At 40.4% G+C, this 14,940-nt stretch overlaps 2 protein-coding genes across 3 annotated transcripts in view; one reads left to right on the top strand and one right to left on the bottom strand.

Moving 5' to 3' along the window:
• LOC145987597 (glycosyltransferase 25 family member) overlaps positions 1-14,940 on the bottom strand; it is a 575,666-nt gene that overhangs the window by 206,198 nt on the left and 354,528 nt on the right. The window lies entirely within an intron of this gene.
• LOC145987598 (melanocortin receptor 5-like) overlaps positions 9,155-14,940 on the top strand; it is a 192,985-nt gene continuing 187,199 nt past the window's right edge. The window contains exon 1 of the mRNA XM_083121958.1: positions 9,155-9,263. The gene's annotated coding sequence lies outside the window, so the exon portion shown is untranslated. The remainder of the gene's footprint in view (positions 9,264-14,940) is intronic.

The raw sequence follows: 14,940 nt of genomic DNA, 5'->3' as shown, positions 1-14,940 counted from the left end.
AGATTGCCAGCTCCTTGCTTTAGGCTAGGTTAGACCAAGAAAAACCTTGGTGATTTTTTTTCGAGTAGGTGTTGGCAACACTGCGAGCCCCACTTCCGGTTGCAGAACTCTCAAGCAAGATTGCCAGCTCCTTGCTTTAGGTTAGGTTAGACCAAAAAAAAACCTTGGTGATTTTTTCGAGTAAGAAGTTGGCAACACTGCGAGCCCCACCGAGCCCCACTTCCGGTTTGTGAACTCTCAAGCAAAGTTGCCAACTCCTTGCTGTTTTAGGTTAGGTTAGACCAAAAACCTTGGTGATTTTTTCGAATAAGCGGTTGGCAACACTGCGAGCCCCCTGAGCCCCAATAGAGGGCGTTGAACCGGCTTGATTGGACTACTGCAAAAATAGCACATTTTTTAAATAGAATGATATACAAAATACTAATCATGTTAAACCGTAAATAGTGTCATTTTCATTAAACTGTAGCCCAACCCTGTGGCCGAGTGGTTAGCACATCGCGCTGCGACGCCAAGGGTCCCGGGTTCGAATCCCGGTCGGGCTTGGTTGTTTGTGAATGTCCATTCATCAATTTCATCATTTCATCACTCATCCCCATCTTCGCAAATTAGCCAAGAGGCACAAAACGCGAAGTAAAATAAACTAAATCAATCAATCAATCAATCATTAAACTGTAAATAAATATGGCAGCTGATATTTGGCTAACTATAATTAAAACATTAAAATTCGGCTACAAAGACTGTAAATATTATTTTAAGTTAAAATTATAAAGTACATCCCGAATTTATATTTTCACTGCAAGAAAAGTTACTGAAATTATAATAGTTTCATTAACACACTTAACAAACATTTTCATATTAGGTTCATTATGTTCAGTTCCACAAACAGAGAAATGCATATTTACATGTAATTTGTTATTTGCTTTAATCAAACTGTTCAAATATTTTACAGGGCCGTTTATCAGAAAAAGCCTTTCTATTTAAAAAATATGTCTATGTGTACGATACCAAAGAAAAGATCGATTTAAATAAAAAATATAAAAAAATATTTTAAAAAACATTATTTTTATCCACCCAGCTGTTAAGAAGGACGGGGAAGGGGATAAGCAAGTATTTGTATTTTCTTCTTTTGAATACATAAATGTCAAAGAAAGATATGTTATAATATGTGAAAATTCAGAGGTAGAGCATCGATTTGTATAATTATTAATGTAAGTGTAGCCACAACCAGCCATTCTAAGTAATTACATACATTTCCTGGAAGAATCTGACTGTACTTGAGGGACCCAAATTTGTTTCTTGCGGATGCGTACTTTACGATTTTGTTACGCCACTGCGTCAAATATTTAATATTACAAGAACATTAAGACGTAACAACAAAATGAGATTCACAATTATTATTATCATCTAAGCCCTAAAATTCAAAGTAAACTGGTACAATTAATGTGCAACAAAGTCAAAATTGCTAATTAAAAAAGTCATATTAGCTGTATCAATTGAAAACACCAAAGATTTCACACTTATGATGCAAATGACTATCGTTTTAAGATTTGTTGATGTTGAAACCGATTGTATCGAAGACCTTGAAGGTAGATACTTTCGGCCCCTAGACAGGATTGTGGTTTAGCTCACTCCTTTCCCCCCGCTCTATCAAGCACCGACATTTTATGTACGTCCTTCGATATTTTCTACTTAAGCCATCGTTTGTGACATTTACATCCTACAAATTTTGAAATGAGGAAACAAAGAACGACTCATTAAATAATATATAGGTTATATTTAAAGGTTCTTATTTAAGGATATTTCAGTTGTCTTACTGTCTAAAGAACATCTTAAAAAACGTACTATTACTACTGCCTTGGTTAATGAAAATTCCAGCAGCGTGTTAATGTAGCTCTGCCAAGTGTAAATTTCTCTGTCGCGTACTATTAAATATAATTTACGTCAGAAATTAATTATTATTATAGGCTATTATATAAATATATTAATTTGCTGACGTTTCCTTGATGACTGTATATCGATTCACATTGATATTTCAAACTTAAAGAACGGATGGAGCCTTGCATTCTAATCTCGCCCAGGGCCTCGCGATATGTTGCTACGCAACTGTACCTAAGATTTTTGTAACTCCTCAAATTAGTTTCATTATTATGTCAAACCAATTACCGCACATTTTCCAAATTTGTTTCGAAGGTCTTCAAATAGGTTTGTGTGTCTTGTTCATTTATGTCACTTTTCTGGTTTTGAAATCGTAAATCCCCTATCGGTTTCATTTTTACGTTGTTCGTTTGTTGAAATGTGTAAGTAGCATTGCCTGCCTGCTATTTGCACCCGTATGAAGATACAAGCTAACAATAATTATATTTTGCATCGTATTACTATCAATGCGGTCTGTAGAACTAGATAACTAGCAACAAAATTTTATTTTTGTACTGGGTACAGAGTCTGAAGAAAACCTTGCTAGAAGGTTGAAACGTTATGTTTAGTTTATGTTTTAAAATAAAAAAAAATGCGTTAGTCAGCATATTGAGTTTTTCATATCATGGAAACAAGGCTTACTGGTGTTACAACAACATGAGCGAACGACGATTTGTTGAAAGAGATGACAATATTAAAAAACCTTTTATAATGCAAATTCTGATTTCATGTTCCATTTTATGAACCATCGTGCCTTAGTGTTCAGAGGGGGGAATCTTGAGCAACTAATTCGGATATTGAATTGGCAAAATTACACCAGAGAGAAAATCTGTTTGATTGATTGATTCATTTATTTGGTCAATTTATGGACAATAATGCTAATCGGGACTATAGTTTAAAGTGGGATCCGAACCACCATGTGCCTCCACCGAGTATCGAACCCGGTACCCCTTGATTACAAGGCGACGACACTACCACTGCGCCATAGGGGAGCACCCCCCCCCCAAAGTATAATGTAGAACAACCACCAGTAACACAAAGTTCCAAAATATTTACGATGGCACTTTTTGCGAAACTTGGTTCGTACTCCTTTACAAGTGTCAGCAGTGGCGACAATTAGGGTCGGGCTCAGAGAGTGCAGTTGCCTGCCCCCCCCACCCCCTTTGAAACTTTTGCACCACGTTAACCTCATGTAGCAAGGGAAATTAAACTGTCCTTGCCCCCCCCCCCCACTTGGCCCTAGTTTTGGAACCCAATCGCCGATACTGGGTGTGAGTGATACAAATGTTTTCTACCAAGGAATAAATGTCTGCAATTTCAAATTGATAAACCTGATGAACATTTTAAGTGCTCCTAGACCAGTTTAGAATCTAAAAGTTGGCAACGGTGACTGCGTGACTCATGTATCTGGAGACGGTGCAAAATCGGAATGAGCGTACGCTGAAGATAAGCGAGCTTCGTCTTGCAAGGCCTTCCAGTTACCCGTGGGCTTTCGATGCTTGACGGGTCAAAACCCAGGTATATAGTTTTACTTGCCCGCCCGACCAGCCAGGCGGGCCTAGTAAGCGATTCTGACCGATATGCAGCCCTCTGCCCACCGCAAAGGGAGAAAACGAGCCAAGCCAATGATGTAGTCTTCCGCTCCGGTGAAGCGTTGTCTCGTGAAAATATTTTCCAAAGAGCACAGATTCAGCCATGGGAACTCAACGTGCTGGGATACTCCTATATATGACGCACACACATATTTACACTATTTTTCAAGTGAAATAACATGTTGGGAACAGTGGCCCTGCCGCAAAGGTAGAATAGCACGTCGAGTGGTCGACTCAAAATCTCGACATCTGCGAGTCTCGTTCAGTTTTTCGTTTTCATACCGAGGTGTATGGGGCGAACAGTCACCCTCTTTCACGCCCGAGGAATGCATGCTTGTGGACAAACTAGTCTCTGGAACATGGACCCAATTTTATCTTCTGAGGGAGGCTGCGTGTTGTCTCCTGTCCATCCCTGTGCTGAGAACCATCCGACAGCCGCAGCTTTTGTGGATGGCATGGTGATTTTAGTACTGAATGTGTTTCTCTAAATGTGATAAAGGGTCAAATTACTAACTCGAATTAGTCGTCCTGCCAAGGTGCTTGTTTCTCCGTATTAATTGATTGATTTGGATTATTTTACTTCGAATTCCTGCCACTTTGGCTGATCGCAAAGAGGAGGATGAGTGATATGATGAAAGTAATGAAGGGACACTCACAGAGAACACCCATGCCGGAATTCGAACTAGAAATTAATGAATGAATGCAAACTAGAAATTAATACAAATGAAAATAATGAAACTAATAATAACAATGTAATATAATACATCAAAACTAAAACTATATCATAAAATCATCACATTCGTTAACGAGGAAAATAAACCAGTTTTATATCAACATTTAGACAAAGTGATAAAGGAATTAGCACACTTATAGTTATGAATGATTTTGGAAATATATCGTAACATACCCTTCGGTATGTGGGATCGAACTAGTGGGTGTAGCTCATTTATCATTCATCCTTGATTATGGAGCAACTCTCTATTCATGGTAAGCTTGATGGGAAGGTGCGAGAGGTACACAACACCTGAGTTTCAAGCCCCTAAAGACTGAGTAGAAGAGATTTATTGGTTCTGCGGACAGCTTTGTCTAAGGTCAATTGACACGAGGGTCTATTTTGGCTAAAATTAAGCTATATTTAAATTTCATATCTTCTGGTGGATTTAGCTAATATATAGGTGTAGCAAATTGCCTAACCATGCTACAATTTCTAAACACTCGTACTAGGGTAAAGCTCAAATTCTTGGAATATCTAGCTTGGGAATACTCTACTCTCAGGGTCATGTGACTACCTGTTGATTGGTTGAGAGTGCACTTAACTTATGCTCGAAATAGATGGCTAGTCTTGTTTGAGAATGGTACCTGAGTTTGGGTTGACGTCAAGGTTATTCTTTAGATATGAAAAACCATTGACTTCTTGATTACTAGTAGTTCTCAGACAACAACTAGTGAAACCTACATATTCTTGTAGCATAACTTTGATTAATATGCAAAAAATCTGAGCTTTCTGTGATTATTTGTTCATAAGTTATAAGCAGTCAGTTATTTTTGGCAAGTGGGTTAAATTGGGGGGACGGGGAATGTGGAATTTATGAAAATATTATATATGGGTAGTTAACCCTATGTCCTTTTGCTTCATCTTTTGCCAGATTTCGTCCGTTTTGCTCTATCTCTTACAGTTTTCAAGATATGCCCCACAAAAAAATATTGTGGGTGGACCAACATTGATCGTAGCCCCTCCAAATTTGCTTCAGTGAAGTCAAAAAATGTGTCCGTTTTGCTCTAACTCTTGCCGTTTTCGAGATATGGACTACCAAAATTAATTTTTGGCAGGTGGGCCAAAGTGGCTACATTGCATACATTTGGTCAGTTGAGCAAGTCTAAAAAATGTTTATCTCATTTTCATCAAATGAATACTTAAATATTTCACACAATACCTCATCAGGCATATCTGTTAACATGTTATAGTTAAGTAAAAACTAGTAATCAAGCAGTCAGTAGTTTTTCATATCTAAAGAATAACCTTGACGTCAACCCAAACTCAGGTACCATTCTCAAACAAGACTAGCCATCTATTTCGAGCATAAGTTAAGTGCACTCTCAACCAATCAACAGGTAGTCACATGACCCTGAGAGTAGAGTATTCCCAAGCTAGATATTCCAAGAATTTGAGCTTTACCCTAGTACGAGTGTTTAGAAATTGTAGCATGGTTAGGCAATTTGCTACACCTATATATTAGCTAAATCCACCAGAAGATATGAAAATATAGCTTAATTTTAGCCAAAATAGACCCTCGTGTCAATTGACCTTAGACAAAGCTGTCCTCAGAACCAATAAACCTCTTCTACTAGACTGGATCAGCATGGCTAATGGAATACGGTATACCTTTCTCTGTATAGTAGCTGACGTTCTGCGAAGAATGGATATGGTTGTGACTGTAGAAAAGAGTCTGACTTCCGATTCGCTCTAATACGCTCTTGTACAAATCGATCTTCTGCCTCTCTCTCTCTCTGCAATGCTCGTAACTGACCACTCACTCCCGTCCTCCCAGACATTTATCCCAATCGAATTTTCCAAACAATGCCGAATCAGTTACCTGCATTCTCTTCCTTGATTGCAATCGTTTACAACTGTTCACAACGATGGCGATCAAGGAAGCTCGGCAATGTCTATCAAGGCATTCCTCGGATGTTTCTAGATATTTCCTGTCTGGAAAAGTGATGGCTAAATGTCTGGGATTTGGAGTTTTGTACTTAATATTTCCATTGATTTTAAAGTTTGTTATGCTATTGCATTATCCTTAGAGAACAAACTATTGCATATAAACAAGTAACATAGAAATATGATATGTTATACTCCTCTCATTGCAACAATAGGAGTTTGACTTTATACTTTTCATTACGTATTTACATTAAAACTAGGCATATTGATAAGATATTTTAAGTATACATCGTCCCAATTCTGAAACAGTAAAACCCACGTCTTCCACAGCCAATGAGGTTTTGTACAGCGTAACGTTCTTGTTTAAGGCTGAAAGTTTAAAACTTCCTCTGTAAAATGTTATTGGATAATTACATGAATCACAATGTGAGCACTTCTACATGCACTTCTGTACGTTCAGATGTTATTTTCTTTTACTTGCGTGGTGCAACACTACCGCATAGCTTTACGCACGGGATTCGTGGATAACGTCACCTTACGTTTGGATTTCTTCCTTAACTCGTTTCGCATTTATTCCTTTTCGGTTATTCCGCTCGCACATTTTATCCTTGAAATTTAATAGTGTGTCTGTAATTTTATAAAAATGGGACGAGACAGTTTTCTATTTATATTTCAATATTTTATCATGCATAAAATGATTCATTACATTTACATTTATCAGGACAACTACAAGATGAGCATAATTAGCTGACACTTTTAATAAAAAAAGGTAAAGTGCTCCCCTGTGCATAGCACCACGCCATGAAGGCGTATAGGGGATGTGGGGGTAACGCCACTTTTAATATCAGAAATAAAGCTAACACTTCTACTAGAGCATATCGTGTAAATGGAATAATTTTTACACTTCTTGGAGATAATTCAAATAGCACAGACACAAACTGATATTAACCAAAAGATGTCTTCCCAGTGGTCACCTTATGGTGCTACGCAGTCTTATCGAGCGAGTGATCAGTTCAGAGTATTGGGAAGGATGTTTTGAAGCGTGAGATCTTAAACATCAGAAAAATGCTATGTAGCATCACAAGGTGACCTCTTGGAAGACATTTCTTGGTTAATATCTGTTTGTGTCTGTGTTGTTTGAATTATCTCCAAGAAGTGGAGAAATAATTCCATTTACACAATATCCTCTAGTAGAAGTGCTTTTTTAAAACCATCAGCTATTATGCTCATCCCTGTACCTATATAATGGACGTTAATACTTTAAAAACGACAATGGTAATTTTTTACGACAAATGGCAGCAGTTGACGGTCAAGACTCACCTCATTAAAGTGCTTCTTCCGGTGTTGCGCGTCTCTTCCGCCCTTAATCCAGTTCGCGGTAATTCCTTCCGTTCTGCCAGCATAAATCTGTTTCTCCCTGTAGGCACATTTACATGGTTCCTGAAAATTTACCACAGCCTCATCAATCACATAATAACGGATGTCGCAGCCGAAATAAATCACCACCACGCGCCATGAGCAAGGCGTTTGCGATGCGATCTCAAATGTTTGACAGCTTCGAAGGCAATGAATCGTGAAATATGCCGTTCGAACACACCTTCCCAAGGAAACGAAATTTGCCACCATTTCAGCCACCGTGGTGGAGTGGTTAGCGTACTACACTACATTCGATCCTTCGTAATGCATATATCCTTTGATTGCATTTGATCCTATTCTCTTCATCAATTCGTCACCTATCTTCAAGTATGTCATACCTCCATATGTACATAATGGAAACGAAATATCAAATAAATGATGAGAAACTTACAATTAGTCAAGGACTGCCGGCCCAAAAAGAGACCAGCCGGCACACGAGGCTTCCTGATAGCCAAGAAAATTTTCTTTCTAAATAATTTGGATGGAAAATGTTAGATGTATGTATTAGTTATAACAACCACAACATTCGCACATTTACGTTTAGCTCTGTTGAAGTTCGATTATTTTTTTTTGTCGGTATATATATATCTGTATTGCTTTTATAAGTCGATTTTCTGCAACATTGGTTAATCGTGACGATGAGTATGAGAGACGCTTAGATTAAATTCATGAAGGGACAATCACAAAAATAACACATATACCAGGCCACGGCTCGAACTCAGGACCTTTGATAGCAAGATGACGCTCGGCTCCGGAGCCCACACACCTAAAGTATGTTCGGCGAAAGAACAAACTTCAGAATTCTATTTTTGTCTTTTCCGTCGAAAGCCGGGGGGTGGGGGGTGTCACACGAACCACTGAACCGGCTTGGTCCAGTTGCCGTAGTGAGGGTAAATTCTCGTGGTATTCTGCGTTGCCATTTTTTTTCGTTTTGAGTCGTCTTCGAAACAGGTGGCGCCCTCAACAAGGTCTAGCACGGTGAAGCCTAATTATTGCCGCCGCGTAGCAAGCGAACGGGTCTCCGATTCCCTGCCTCTCCCTGAAATGCGAGCAAAGTGTGAATGTTGACAGCAAAAGGTGTGTACGACTGGACAAAAATCAGGCGTGTAGCAACACCACTTCTACCCCCTTGAAACTCCCACAACTGGAGGCGGAAAGTCGGGGTTTCCTGATGTTTATACCCGGGCCGGTCGGACTTGACTTACGTGTGCGTGATATTCACGTAAATTTCAGAGCGTTTCCCAGCAATGTAGTGTTTTGAGCAATTTTGAGATGTTGCTTATTGATTATGCAACTTTGTAGTGCAAAATGTTTACTAAAGCAATGGGAGGAGTTTGGATCCGCTGAACCGTCCACTTGTAGACCACACCTGCGGGGGGGGGGGGACCTAACAACATCGTCGCCTTTTCCATCGTCACAGAAGGGGTTATTATTTCTCTAGTAAATCGCGAAAACAGGGAGGATCTGCGTGTTTCCGAACCGCATGCGCGTCTTCCGACGTATTCGCGGCGACTCGAAGGGTTCGGCGAAATCAGTCGCGGGATCGCTCCTTCACGCACCGCACGCTGCATGCCTTCGGACCGTTTCCTCACTGGGTTACCAGGGTAGGGTGCAGGCGACCCTGACCTGCCAGAACACCAGCAGAAGGTTGGCTCTCCCTATCTGGGCCACGGCGCCGAGCGGTAAGTTCCGAGAGCGTTTGAGGGGAGGCGAGTGTGCCAGCGAGTGTTCGTCGGGAAACAAAATTTTGGCGAGGACCGCATTAAGACCATGACCTAGACCGTGGCACTCTTTCAAACGGACGGGACCCACCGTGCCCCCAGTGTGTTCCCGGTGCTCCCGGAAGCCAAGTTACCGGTCCGGACTCTGATGGTGTCGTGGTCGGTGCCTTCGGGTTACAAACAAAGATTTCTAGGTTCGATTCCGGTGGCAGTGCTTCATATTCTACTTTAAACTGGAAATCAAGTCCCAATTAGCCTCTGTGCCCAGTTAGTGGACTTCGTACTCCAGTTATCGGATCGAAAAAGCAACTGTTACTTACCATTACTTTCAAAGTAACTGCAAGTTCCTAGTTACTTTGTCGAAGCTTGAGTTCAGTTCACTTTGTGCTCCGATAGGCTAATGGGGACGAGCTACAGTTTGAAGCGAGACATGAAACACTGTGCGTTGTACTTTCACCGGGAAACGAACTCAGAACCCTTCGACTACCAGGCAACAGCGTGTGGCACTACACTATCGGAGAGCCAATAAGTTACTCGTCACTTACTTTTTGCCTTAAATTTTTCTAGCCATGCTCAAAACTTAACAAAAAGCAACGTTTATCCAACAACACCGACGTCCTTTCGCTTACGAACTAACAGCTTTGTTTGTTTTTCTAAATTGTGATCGCCTTTCTGCCACTCTTCGCTAATGGCGACAATGATAATTGACGTTGATTCGATTAATGTACGAAGGGACACTCACAGACTATCCCCAGCCAAGCGCCAGCTCGAATCTGGGACCTTCGGTAGCGTGATCGTGAGCTTATCAGTCAGCGAGGATGATAGGAAACGAACTTATCGCAACTCATCTTCTCTCGCTCTCCTTATCATGTTTGTCTCTGCATTGTCAGCGCGGATACTCGATAACTTCTTCTTCCATACAGAAATAGTAGACACTGATATAAATCACAACAAAAAAAAACCCGAGATATTTGCGCAATCAGGAACAAGGAATCGCATTAAAGTATTGATCTCTACGTTTGTTATCCACGAAAGCAAGGGAACTTGTTTTCGGGTCAAGTGCCGTGCCCTGAGATGACTTCCATGGAAATCCACTCAAGCATTTTGTACAGGACAAACCAAAGGAAACAATTTACCTTATCCTGAGTTTTCATTTAAGCCCTCACAAAACTAACACTGAGAAAGTAGCTGGCTGCAGTTACTAACACAAATAACTTACATCGGTGTTACTTCCACCTGTCGGTTCGTTTGAAGGTCGCATGTTTATACTGACGGTACCGAAATCGGGAAGTGAATGCTACCAGACAATTCGAGACGAGACAGGCCTTTGTAAAATCCAGACGAAACCCAGGCTAAGTGCCCGATACTTTCGGATTACCGTAAAATTTACCTGAACCAAATTTTATTTTATTGTGAGATTTCTTCACACACAGCAAGTGAATATCTACCTGTTCATTTACAGATAAGTCATGTATTTTTCTGACAGTAATTCAAACTCAATCCATTAAAGGCCTGTGCTGCGTGGTTGCATAGAAGCAACATGAAAATCCGTTCTTCGAGGGTTCGTAGCGTCGAAATAAGGCACCAAACGCAACATCTTTATCAAACAAAGTTCCCTACCTTAATGACTCCTATACGCTGTGTAAGTCTGTGCGGTAACACACACGGATTATCTTGTTTATAAAATATATATATAGAGACGAGAATGTGCGAGCCAGGCATTACAACTTTTCCAAGTCTTGTCTCGTAAAAATCTCAAATTGGAAGTATGTCTGTGTCCGCACCAAAATGCTGATACATTAATATGCATGAAGTGATTCCAATGCATGAGTGCGTTCAGTGGTCGATTCACCGAAAGCTTCGAGTTCGAGCCTTTGCATGGGTGTTCCATTGCGACTGCCCCTTCAACATTATCATCTCGGCGATTGGTTAACATAGGCAGTAAACGACAAAATGACGCAATTTAGATGAGAGGAATCTTCGAAAAATACCAGTTCAATACCAGAGTACGAAGGTGAAGGTTGGCTGGTCCGTTAATATAATGAAAGTTTCTCATTTGCATTCTTTATACTTACATCATTCGCTCACTCATTAGCTTCATCGCAAAGATGGGGATGAATGATGATCAGATGAACGGGCTGAAGGAAGAGTCTGAACAAGGAGCATTCGGAGGCGAGGTCGTGAGTTGAGCATCCGTCCTTAAACTCCACGCAGGCCTAGACTGGACATTTTGCATTAAATTTTCATTCATCTCAGAAATGACCTTCGCCACTTCAAGTTTTCTATCAGCGTTTGCACAGCATTAACAGAAGGCATGTAGTAAACCCCATGTTTTAAGAATGTCAAATCGCGAACTTAGGAAGTGGTTGTTGATAATCCATGTCAACAGTTTCTTGAAACGCATCTGCTGCAAATTACAAAATAATGTTTTTGACTTTCCGCAGTAAAATGCATATGTTTTTCGGGACGAGAAACTGAAACATATATATTATTTACGAAACGCCATCATACATAAAACCCAAATCTCCATGTTCTCTTTGCGAAAAGAGCGCACTTACCAAGCTTTTTGAAGACTTTAACGTAATGTTGCGTTATGTGCTATAAACATTCGATTATATAGTGCGGGTTTCCATTTAACGGTTACGCCCAATCTTCCAACACAGTCAAGTGACTTCTTTATTTTGCAACAACGAAGGAGATTTATGGTAAACAATAATTCATTTCACTGTTAAATGTTACCAAGATGTTTGTCTGTGTTTTCACGTCCAAGGTGATTTCGAACTTTCGGTGACGTTTGTTGATCCAGTGTTTATTTACAAGAACTTCGAACGACGGGTTAGCGTCCGTGCCAACAGGACAATGTGCTCGCAACAGAGATTTCGCTACTATCGGCCACCTCTCTAGTCAGAACGTTCGAGACAAATGAATTCGTGATAGCTTTGAATCGGAACGTTTGTCTTAAGTACAGTTTCGCATAAGGTGCGCATTTATTTCGATTCTATCAAAATGTGCTCGAATAGTGAGTAATTAAAAATCCTCCGACGTATTCTATAGGGGGCGCAAAAATTTTCAATCGCAGGTAATTTTACAGGAGTTGTGCGAAATTGCATTTATTCTTCGCAACACACAGGTTCAGCCGATGCTGCCATTTAATTAATTGTTGTTTGCTGATGGTAGGATCAAGCTTTCTGCAAGCCTGCCTGATTCTGTATGCCAGGTGACCCAGATCACAAATCATCTTTGAGTAAACCATAGCTTTTCAGAATCTCCAAATATAGAAGTCAAGTTGTGTCAGCCCTGTGCACCGCGGGGGCCACGGGGAACTGGTGATCAAGGTATTCCGCACAATAGCGGAAAAACAAGAAAATGAACGAACTCAGACTTCTGGGCCACCCTGTTCTCGTGTGGCAGTTGCAAGCGCTTCTTTGTCAATTACTACACTAGTAACATCAATAATTGGTTTAGAGTTTAGTGTCTTGTGTAGTTAGTACGAGAATTAACCTGTTCTCTCTTTAACTCAACGTCTTTACTATTCAAAAACACATTTTTGCATTTCTGGCCTGGTTATTTTGTTGTACCTTTGGCGTTTGTGGTTCATATTCCATGTTCAGTTCTATTAAGTAACTCGTTCGTAGTGTGAATAAAAAAGTAATACTTCCGTCCTACACCCGGACGCGTAATTGTCACACTAGTTCGGCTGTTCGCTCTTCTTGAATGAAACTCTATCCTTCGCTCTCCACACAGGGTGCAGTGTGTTCAGTACGCGATGCACACAGCAACAAATTGAGTCCTCCTGTACGAGCTTGTGACGGGGTATGAACCCCTCTGTTGGGATATCCGCTGGAAGCATTCGTACTTTACACTGAAATTTTATAGCAGTTTTGGAGAACAAGTGTTGAAGTAAAGTGTACAAAAACTACCGGAACAAAGTTGAAGTGAAAAGCGTCCTTCCTCCACGCGAGAATCTGAATGTGTTTAGATTACGTTCACGTTGGATCTGGTTTCTGCCGAACTTTTCTACTGCCGTGTTCTGCAGACTACGACAGGTGAACGTTCTGGCGATGTGGTGGCCACGTTCATCAGGAAATTCGCCAGTGTTCTCCGAGTATTTCATGTGCAGAATGTATAGAAATGGTCGAAATGTTACTGTTGGAAAACCTTATATTTAAATTAAATATCAGAGGGGGCGAACGGAACGACAATGATATTTTTGGAGATTTTTATTATTTTTGCGTATTCTTAATTACGAAAAACTGTAGTTAGTGACTGGCAATTTCCGTGCTACTATAAACCAGAGTTTTATGGATTTCGACTGTGATAGTTCTTGCTAGACGTGTCTGACAATGGTTGACCTTCACAGGTGAAGTCAATGAATTGGCCACTGCTGTCACCTAAACAACGCAAGTCGAGCATAAGAGCGCACGGTACCACTGGTGAATTCCGCCGAAAACAAAACAAAATAAATGATTTGGTTCCATTCGGTGGTCGGTGAAGCGCGGACGTGCCCGCCGGAGTAGCTCTGTCCCAGTGTGAACGCCCACGCCTATTTACATGGTGGTGTTCGTCTGCCGTGTAGGACAGCGTAAACTTCCGACCGAAACCACAACCGACGTGACCATGCCTCCGTGATCAATGCTTTGATGCAAGTTCTTCTTTCGATTGCAGTATTATGAACAATTGCAGGAAACGGGTCAACGTTGGACGAGATTCCATTTGAGTGTACGAACCCTGCTTTTCGGAATTTCAAACGAGATATTAAAATGGTTTAGAAAAATGAACTACATGGTAAGAGAATTGGCCGTAGCAAATCCGCCATTACCCAGGAGAATCTGGTAGTGGAAAATATCGACACTCCGAGGCTGAAAACTGTCTTAAATTCAGAGACTTCCGTGTTAGCAACATTCAATACGGAAGTAACGAAAAAACATGCATTCTCGATATTACGGTATCTTCCGCGTTTCCAAAATCATCCGTATTTACGGCTTTCCTTATTACGGTGTTACTGTATTTCGATATTTGTAGGAATGCAACAAATAACCGAAACTCTGTATCGAGTTTTTGTTGTGCTTTGTAGAGTAACAAAATTCAGGCACGAAGTTCACCTGGGTTCCGATTTCCCTCGCCCCGGTTTTCAACACGTAATCTAGAATGCTCGCGTATATATTCAGTCCATGCGTTCCACATAATGAAAAGTGTTCGATGCTATGTTAATGACAATTTATAGGTTGTCTAGTGCTTCTAACCTATTCTATTCCAACACTATGTTTCGAGAGAGCATCTCTTTTCTCGTGCTAGAGTAGGTATAAATAGAAGCAGCACTACAGATGATAATAAATTATCACTGTTAATACAGAACCACTGTATTTAATATTATTGAAATTGAGGATTATTCTGTAGATGATTTCCTTCATTTCCTAAAATATACAAAATGTGAAAGAACGTTGATTAAAAAAATCCATTTCAGTATTGACACGCACTTTACCGAAAAGATTTCCGACTTTTCCCAGATTTCGCAGGGATTTTCAAATAAATTCCCAGACAATTCTAACATGTTATAATTTATTTAATCCTGTCTACAGTTTGCAGCAACTGTTCGAAGACACCTTGTTTCTTAACATTTACTTGCGCCTACGAACAC

The sequence above is a fragment of the Lepisma saccharinum genome, chromosome 5 (genome assembly GCF_977018435.1).
Source record: "Lepisma saccharinum chromosome 5, izLepSacc3.1, whole genome shotgun sequence".
In the NCBI taxonomy this organism is placed as follows: domain Eukaryota; kingdom Metazoa; phylum Arthropoda; class Insecta; order Zygentoma; family Lepismatidae; genus Lepisma; species Lepisma saccharinum.
Note: the sequence above shows the minus strand (reverse complement) of the source record. Positions and strands in the feature narration are given on the sequence as shown.